Source organism: Triticum aestivum, chromosome 3A, assembly GCF_018294505.1.
Source record: "Triticum aestivum cultivar Chinese Spring chromosome 3A, IWGSC CS RefSeq v2.1, whole genome shotgun sequence".
NCBI classification, from domain to species: Eukaryota; Viridiplantae; Streptophyta; class Magnoliopsida; order Poales; family Poaceae; genus Triticum; species Triticum aestivum.
In genome coordinates this window covers 689,177,766-689,187,621 of record NC_057800.1, presented here as the reverse complement: position 1 = coordinate 689,187,621, position 9,856 = coordinate 689,177,766, and the positions used below count along the sequence as shown (strand labels likewise).

Below are 9,856 nucleotides of genomic sequence, written 5' to 3'. Positions count from 1 at the left end.
ACTATATTTTTTATTTTTTATTATCACGGGAGAATGTAAGCTCAACAATAGGATCAGTTAGTGCTCAATGGGGATTGATTTCAGGATCTAAGTCACTTTTCTCTTTGTTGTTCTATCTTTGGACACAACGACTGGGTATAGAGGAATGAAGCAAACTAATCACACTAGCAAGATTTAGAATAAAATGTGTCACAAAGAAATGTCTTTCATATCCATTCAGCATTTCAGGAGTAGAGGAATGAAGCAAACTAATCACACTAGTACAAGAACGTACGTGTATTTAACTCTAATCTGAATCACCCTCATCTTATCGTACCTACTACTCTACTCCCGCCATTCCTAAATAAGTCTTTTTAGATATTTCAATATAAACTACATACGGGCAAAATGAGTGAATCTATACTCTAAAATACGTCTATATACATCTGTATGTAGTCTATATTTAAATCTTTAAAGAGACTTATATTTAGAAACGAAGGAAGTACAAAATAACCAAGACTAGGCAGACAATTTCCAAACAATATGCTGGAAAAGCGACAGAGTACTGTGACTAATGCATACTCCCAAACCAATAGCCACTAGTAGAAAAGGGGTCAAACGAAAAGCACATTAGTGCCGGTTTGATTTTGGCCCGGTACTAATGGTACCATTAGTGCCGGTTCGAACGGATTTGCATTAATGCCGGTTCGTGTTGAACCTTTAGTACCGGTTCGTGGCACGAACCGGTACTAAAGGGGTGGTGGCAGGCTGGCGTCAGGCCGGGGCCCCACGATCACCTTTAGTACCGGTTCGTGGCACGAACCGGTACTAAAGGTCTAACCTTTAGTACCGGTGAACCGGTACTAAAGGGGTCTGACCTATAGTACCGGTTTGTTACACAAACCGGCACTATAGGACAATTTTCAAACTCTACCCCGCCCCCTCCCCCCTCCCCCCCTTCCCCCCCCCCCCCCCCCCGTGTGTCGCCATTTCAGTTCTGAAAAAATCAAAAGAAAATGATAAAAACTTCAAAAAATAAAATCCTTCGAGAGGTAGTTATATTACTACATCTACACGTTAGAAAAATTTGAAAACTTAAATTTGGACATGTTTTGCAAAAAGTGTAGGGAAAATGTAAAACGGCTATAACTTTTGCGTATGATGTCGGAAAAAAACGTATAATATATCAAAAAATTCAGCACGAAAATCCGCATCCGATGGAGACCGCCTACGACTTGTTTGGAATTTTTTAGAATCCTCAAATTCCAAAAGGAAAAAAAGATATGGTCAAATTTCAGTTTGTTTAAATTTTTTTGGTTAAATCTGGTCAAACTACTTATTCAAGAAGTATTAATGTTACTACATAATTATTCAAGAATATTAATGTTACTAAATAATTATTTCAATTTTTTGAATTTTGGTCAAACTGTGGTCAAACTATGGTCAAACTTATTCAAGAAATATTAGCATTACTAAATACTGTTTTTTAGAATAATAGTTTCAAACTCAAACGGTGAAATGTGTGATTTCATGCTCAAGCTAAACTCCTGAGGGTTAATAAAATTGACATCTTAATATTGTGAGGAAAACAACAAGTGCAGACTCGGAAACGAAGGAGAATAGAACCCGAAAGTTAAGCGTGCTCGGGCTGGAGTAGTGAGAGGGATGGGTGACCGGTCGAGAAGTTAGATGATTTGGAATGAGTGATCCACACTTGAGCAGTTAAGAGAGGTGATTAGAGACTAAATCATCAAATAATTCAAAAAAAATTAAAATAAAAAAAATCAAAAAAAATTTCCAAAATTTTCAAAAAATAAATTCAAAAAAAAATTAGTACCGATTGGTAACACCAACCGGTACTAAAGGTCCCCCATATCAGGGCGCGAGCTCATGCCTCGTGGTGATACTTTGACGCCGGTTCGTGCCGAACCGGTACTAAAGGGGGGGGGCTTTTAGTGCCCACCCTTTAGTGCCGGTTATGAAACCGGCACTAAAGGCCCTTACGAACCGGCGCTAAAGCTCCGTTTTCTACTAGTGAGCATATGCAGGATGCAGTTCACCATGAGTTTCTCGGTGACCATCGATCAATCATCACAGTACACAACCATAACAGATAACTGTTACGCCATTGGGAACAAGATTACCTGTTGAATATATGGTTTGTGCATGTATATTGTATAGTCCGGCCCACCTTCTAGTCATTGTATAATTGAGGTTAAGGCCTACCTTGTACTTCATATATACGTGCGCTATGCACCGATCAATACATCGAGTTGCATTGCCAAAATATTCGTTTCCAATATGGTATCATACCTACGATCCTAACCCTAACTCCTGCTGCCGCCACCGCGATCCCATCGCCGCCGCCGCCGCGTCTCCTCGCCGCCGCGCCGCCGCCCCCCTGTGTGCCGCCGCCGCCTCGTGCTTCCGCCCGCCACCCGCAGCGCCGCCACCCGCGTCGCGCTGCCATCCCTCCCGTCGCGCCACTTCACCACGCGCCGCCGCCCTCCTCTCTCTGCCATGGCCTCCCCCGGTTCCATCGGTACCACCCCCAGCCGCCGCACCAACCCCTTCGACGGCCCCGATCCCGTCGTCATCCGTGATCTCAATATTCTCGCTCGGGTTCCCGTCGTCCTCGATTAACTCACCTCCACCTACTATGCCTGGAAGACGGACTTCTCTCTTGTGTTCCGTGAGTACAATCTCCGGGATCACATCGATGGCTCCGTGGACTCCCGTTTCATGGAGGACGATGATGAGTGGACGTCCATCGATGCCACTCTTATCCGCTGGTTCTACACCACCATCTCGAAGGACCTCTTCCACACGGTGGTCTCCGTCGATGATGACGCTCACGCCGTTTGGACTAAGCTCAATGGCCTCTTCACCGACAACGCGCTCCAACGCAAGGTTTTCTTGCACGGCGAGTTTTTTAGGTGCCAGCAGCTTGACTCGTCGGTCGACGACTATTGCATGCGCCTCAAGAAGCTTGTCGATGAGCTCCGTGACCTCGGCGAGAAGGTCTCTGACGAGCTCCTCCTCAGCACTCTCATCGCCGGCCTGAACGGAAACTTCGGGAACGCCGTCTCCAACATCCCTCTCATCACCAATCCAACCTTCCCCAAGATCGTCGCGTACCTGAAGCTGGAGGAGAAGAGGATGCGGATGTCGCGCGCCCGGGCCACCCATACGACTCTCACCGCCGGAACCCGCGGCCATGCGCCGCCCACCGCTCCGGCTCCCCCGCCGCGGCCCACCCAGGGGCCCCTCCACGTGCAGCCGCCACCTGGGTTCCCATATCTCGCGCCGCCGCAGGCCCCTCCGCCGCCCCCCGCCGAGCAGCAGCAGCGCCGGGGCGGGCGTCGCGGCCGAGGTGGCCGCAAGCAGCAGCAGCAGCCGCCAGCTGCCCATGGCGGGGTGCCGCGCCAGTTGCAGCACCCGCTCCCGCCGGCGCCCTGGCAGGCCGGCCAGAACCTCTGGACGAGGGTTGTTCACGCATACTCCATGCCCATACCGCGCGCCCCCGTCCCCGGTGTTTTTGGCGCCCGCCCGACCCCTCATCAGGCTCTGTATGCGGACCCTCAGGCGTATCCGCCGGCGCCGCTCTACGGCCCCTCGGCAGCCTATGGGCTGCCTCCGACCGGTGGGCTCGTGGCACCGCCGCCACAGCCTCTGCCGTCGGCCCCGGCCCTCCCGCCGGCACCATGGGACCCCGCGCTGCTAGCGGCCCTCCACACCGCCCCACGCCATAGTAGTACACTTGCGGTGGCGACTGGTACATGGACACCGGAGCCACGGCTCACATGGCTGCCAACCCCGGTAACCTTCTTACCGCTCACCCTGTTCACACTGCTGCTCGCATTACCGTGGGCGACGGTTCATCCATGCCCATCACTCATGTCGGCCATGCTGCTTTTCCTTCTAACTCCGTTCCATTACATCTTTCTAACGTACTTGTTTCACATGACATCATTAAAAATCTTGTTTCTGTTCGTTCTCTTACACGTGAAAATCCTGTCACCATTGAATTTGACATGTTTGGCTTTTCTGTTAAGGATGCCCGTACCCGGATGGTGCTCCACCGATGGGACAGCCCCGACGATCTCTATCCAGTCCACTCCTCCACATCCTCCATCGCTGCACCCATGACGCTTTCCGCTGGAGTGGACCTTTGGCATGCTCGTCTTGGTCATCCCAACCCTGCCACCCTTCGTCATATTCTTCACAGTTTTTCATTCACGTGTAATAAGATCGACGATCACACTTGTCATGCTTGTCGTCTCGGCAAACATACTCATTTACCCTTTAGCACTTCCTCGCATGTTGCTTCATACCCATTTGAGTTAATTCATAGTGATATTTGGACCTCTCCTGTTGCAAGTAACACGGGCTATCTCTATTATCTTGTTATCCTTGATGATTTTTTGCACTATGTGTGGACCTTCCCGTTGCGGCGAAAGTCGGATTCTGTTGCCACTCTCACCGCATTCTACTCCTATGTCTCCACGCAGTTTGGTCGCCCCATTCATGCGTTGCAAACAGACAATGGGAAGGAGTTCGATAATCTTGCAATCCGCAACCTTCTCGCTACACACGGCACGATTTTTTGTCTCACTTGCCCATACACTTCGCAACAAAATGGCCGCGCTGAGCGCGTGCTTCGCACTCTTAATGACTGCGTTCGCACCCTCCTCTTTCACGCCAACGTGCCACCACGTTTCTGGCCCGACGCGCTCGCCACCGCATCACTACTCCTCAACATCCGTCTCTGTCGCACTCGCGGGAATTTTGCACCTCATCATCTTTTATTCGGCACGCCACCTTCCTACACCGAGCTTCGCATTTTCGGTTGCTTGTGCTACCCTAGCATCGCTTCCACTACTTCTCATAAGCTCGCACCACGGTCTGTGGCCTGTATTTTTCTTGGCTATCCCCCGAACACCAAAGGCTACCGCTGCTATGATCCTATCTCACATCGGGTCATCACTTCCCGACACGTTTACTTTGATGAGATGGTGTTTCCGTTTCAGCAGGTACCTTCGGATGTTGCGGCCTTGCCCGCTCCTGGTGACGGCCGCTCGGGCGCATCTCTCGGGCCGCCCCCTAGCTTTGAGGGTGCCCCCCGTGCCCCGGGTCGAGTTCCTCCCCGACCGGCTTCCTTAGGGGCTGCACCCCTCTCGGCGCCTGCGACGCCCCTTGCGCCACCATCGGCGCGAGCCTCCTCGGCGCCCCCCGTGCCCTCGCCGGCGGCCTCGCCTGCGGCGGCCTTCCCTGCGCCCTCGCCGGCGGCCTCGCCCGCGGCCTCAGTGGCGGCGGGCTCTTCTTCGTCCTCGCCCGTCGCCCCGGACTCGCTGCCCCGCCCGATGACTCGCTCTTGGGCCGGTACCTTCCGGCCGAGTACGCGGTACACCCGTGATGAGTATCTTCTCGCCACTTCCGTCTCCGAGCCGTCCCCTCTCCCATCGTCAGCTCGAGCCGCCCTTCGGGACCCTCATTGGCTCGCTGCGATGCAGGAAGAGTTCGATGCGCTCCAACGGAACCGCACCTGGCAGCTTGTCCCTCGGCCACCTTGTGCCAACATCATCACGGGCAAGTGGGTCTTTCAGCATAAGACTCGTCCCGACGGGACTCTCGAGCGCTACAAAGCTCGTTGGGTGGTTCGATGCTTTCGGCAACGTGCGGGCGTGGACGTCACCGACACTTTTGCTTCGGTTGTTAAACCGGGCACGATCCGCACCGTGCTTCAGCTGGCCGTCTCCCGAGCTTGGCCCGTGCATCAGTTGGACGTCTCCAACGCCTTCTTGCACGGACACCTCGCCGAGCAGGTGTTCTGTGAGCAGTCCACCGGCTTCATCGACGCCACACATCCGGATCATGTGTGCTTGCTCTCCCGTTCTCTTTACGGGTTGAAGCAGGTGCCTCGGGCCTGGTACCAGCGCATCGCTGCCTTCCTGCAGACGCTCGGATTTACATCGACCCGCTCCGACGCGTCCCTCTTCGTGTACCATCACGGGGTTGAGACGACCTACTTGTTACTCTACGTCGACAACATCATCCTGACGGCTTCCACTGTCGCGCTTGTCCAGCGGCTTATTGCTCGTCTTCGCAATGAGTTTGCCCTGAAGGACTTGGGGCCCCTCCACTACTTCCTCGGCATTGAGGTGGTTCGATGGCCAGATGGGTTCTTTCTGCAGCAGCAGCGTTACGCCCATGAGCTTCTCGATCGTGCCGGCATGCTTAACTGCAAGCCTGCTCCCACACCTGTTGACACCAAGGCCAAGGTTTCAGCTCTGGAGGGCTCTCTCGCATCCGACGCGGCCTTCTATCGCTCCATTGTGGGTGCCTTGCAGTACCTCACTCTGACGCGCCCCGACTTGCAGTATGCCGTTCAGCAGTGACTCTCACTGGACCTTGGTGAAGCGTATCCTCCGTTACATACGTGGCACTCGTCCATGGGACTTACACTACGGCCTCCACCTCTACCGACCTCGTCGCCTACTCTGATGCGGACTGGGCTGGCTGCCCGGACACACGGCGCTCCACTTCGGGGTACTGTGTCTACCTTGGGCCGTCTCTGATCTCTTGGTCTTCCAAGCGACAGCCCACAGTCTCTCGCTCGAGTGCCGAGGCAGAGTATCGGGCAGTGGCTAACGCCGTTGCCGAATGCTCTTGGCTTTGTCAGCTGCTCCAGGAGTTGCTTTGTGATGTTCACAAGGCCACACTCGTCTACTACGACAACGTCTCCGCCGTGTACCTCTCCGCCAACCCGGTCCATCATCGACGAACGAAGCACATTGAGCTCGACATACACTTTGTTCGTGAGCAGGTGGCCCTTGGGCGCATCCGGGTCCTCCATGTCCCGACGGCACAACAGTTTACCGATGTTATGACAAAGGACTGCCTACTTCTGTTTTCGAGGAGTTCAGGTCCAGTCTTTGCGTCTCCGGCGACGCTTCGACTGCGGGGGGGTGTTGAATATATGGTTTGTGCATGTATATTGTATAGTCCGGCCCACCTCCTAGTCATTGTATAGTTGAGTGTGGCCCACCTTGTACTCCATATATACGTGCGCTATGCACCGATCAATACATCGAGTTGCATTGCCAAAATATTCGTTTCCAACATTACCGAACTGGGGATTAACACATTCACTAATCAATCTAGATTACTATCCTATGATGTAAGCAAATGCCATCCCAGAAAATGATTAAAGACATATTAGTAGCATGTCCAAAATCCCAATTTTTACATGCGCTGAAACTGCAATCTGATCTGATTCAGTTGTCTCACATATAGTATGTCCAAGATCAACATTACACTGCATACGACATTTACCCCTAATGAAGCTAGTTAAGATAGCCACGGTCGCCCAGAAATTAATTTGACACAAATTTGGAGCATGCAGCAGAGTAATCTGATCCGACTGCACTGAAATCAAAAGGTTGCATGAACTAGAGAGCATATATAGATGAACTAAGCGACTGGCAGGAGCTCCTCTACGACCAGCAATGCAACTGAAATCAAAAGGTTCCAGATCATGTATGCTGGTTCTATACTTCCATCTTCAATATAATGATTCAAAAGAAGGAGTAGGGACATCAGAACAACACACATAATGACATTAAGAAGAAGGCCGCCAAACATTCTGGATAACAGGGACTTCAAGCAAACTTTCCCAGATAAACCAGCATTCAGGACGATTCGGCTAAAAAAAGGCGTGTAGGAGGATTGCCAAACACACTAGAATGTTGTTACGCCACATTCAAGAAAACATGATTCACAAACTGGGGATGCAAGCAGCTAGGATCTGAACAGAAAAATGGCATTAGAGAACATGATTACTAAAACACATAGTAGTAGCACGTCCAAAATCCCAATTTTGTCATGCGATTCGATTCCATCTTCCACGAACAAGATGCAGCTACGACATTCGAACTACTACGATACATGAAGCTAATTAAGATATCTCCTGAGATTCGATTCGATCATTTGTCCCACAGATAAGATGAGATGCAGATCAACATGATCACAGTACTACATTGATTACCCCTAATTGATATGATGAAGCTAAGATAGATAGCCACGGCCGTCCATGAATGAATTGAGCACAAATAGAAGAGCACGGCAGCAGATAAATCTGACCAAACTGAACTGAAACCACAGGCCTGTCTGTCTGGATTGGTAAGTTAAAGAGAAGACTGATAAGGAGAGCATGGCTTGATCGATGAGGTGAAGTAGTCAATTGGATGCTAGATAGAATCATAGAAACCCTCCTGCAGCAAGCGAACCAATGGATTCGACCGTCAGATCCATCCATGGATTCATCATTTTCATCTAGGACTAGGAGGAAGGAGACGAAAAGAGCAAAGGTTTGGAGAGTTTGGACAGACCTCGGAGATGTAGGCGTGGTCGTCGCAGAACTCGGCGAGGCTGGCGAGCTTCTTGGGGTCCATGAAGCGGGAGAGGACGGCGACCGCGACGGCGACGTCGATGTGCTTCACGGCGAGGCCCGCGATCCTGTTTGCGCGGTACAGGTAGTCGAGCGACTTGCCCACGTCGCCGCCGCCGCCTCTGGCTGCCTGACGGGGCTTGCTGGAGCCGGACTTGGCGGTGGCGGTGGCGTCCGGGTCGTCGGAGAGGTCAACCTTGGCGAGGGCCTCGGAGGCGGCGGCGACCGGGTTGTCGTCCCTGTCGGGGCTGCTGTCGGGCGAGGAGGAGTCGGCGTTCTTGCCGGGGACGGGGGCCTCGCCGCCGATGAGGCACTTGACGCAGCGCGGGAGGAGGTGCTCCTCCAGCAGCTTGATGGCCAAGACGGCGACCATGACGCGGTCGATGGGCTGGGGCGGGCCGGGAACTGCTGCGCGAGCAGCGCGTCGTGGAGCTGCTCGTCCGGCATGACTGCGAAAGCCAGGTTGGGCGGGGAGAAGCGAATGCCCTTCTCCGCGGCGAGGTGGACGCAGGTCGTGAGGATGCGGGCGCCGGCCTCCAGGCCGATGTAGTAGACCTTGAAGAGGTTGGAGGCGAGCTCCCTGAGCTTGGCGTCCGCGTCCGCGTCCGCCTCAACGACGGCGGGGGTGGCGTCGGCCTGGAGGTCCTGCAGGCGCTGCTGGAGCTGCAGGAGGCGGTCGCGCTGCGCCCGCACCGTCTTGGCGGCCAGCATGGCCTGCATGAGGACGGATTCGATGTCCTTCTTGCTCCCCTTTCCCGCCATGGCCGCGCTCTCTCTCGCTCGCTCGCCGGAGGTGGGCCTTATTGAGAAGGAAGGAAGGAGACCATAGAAAGGTTGGAGCTTTAGGGCATGTACAATGATGGCATATGGATACATATGTCCCATGATAAAAAGTAATTTAAGACACCTATATCTATTTTTTCTCCCCAATGCAAGCTACCACTAATGGACCTCATTAAAAAAAATAAAAATAAAGACTACTACACATGTATCTCTACTTTTCACTCCAATCTTTTCAGCTTTTGTCACCGAATCACACTTTTTCTCTTCAAGCACCAGCCTACTGGAAAGGATCCCGCTTCCCTATCCGAACCTACTTTACGTCATATCCGATCCTACATGGCATGCGAGGCATCACCATGAGGCTATGCATTGTACATGCCCTTAGCTGACGAGGCGGAGGTGAAAAGAGGACGGAGGGGGGTGGGGGGCACGTGTCGACCGGTCTATTGAAGAGGACGGAGGATCCTGCTGGGTGGGCACACGTTTGACAGCTTTTGACCGGGGTCATGCTCATCCATCCACAAGGACAAAGGGTGGTGCGTTTTCGAAATTTGAAAATGCTAGGCCATACAATGAACAATTGATTCCAAGCAAGGTGACATGTTTTTTCTAACAAAATTTGGATCTACTACATGATTCTGAAAA

At 52.5% G+C, this 9,856-nt stretch overlaps 1 pseudogene; it reads right to left on the bottom strand.

The window, feature by feature from the left end:
- Window positions 1–7,756: 7,756 nt before the first annotated feature.
- Window positions 7,757–9,190, bottom strand: LOC123057151 (uncharacterized; annotated as a pseudogene).
- Window positions 9,191–9,856: the final 666 nt, after the last annotated feature.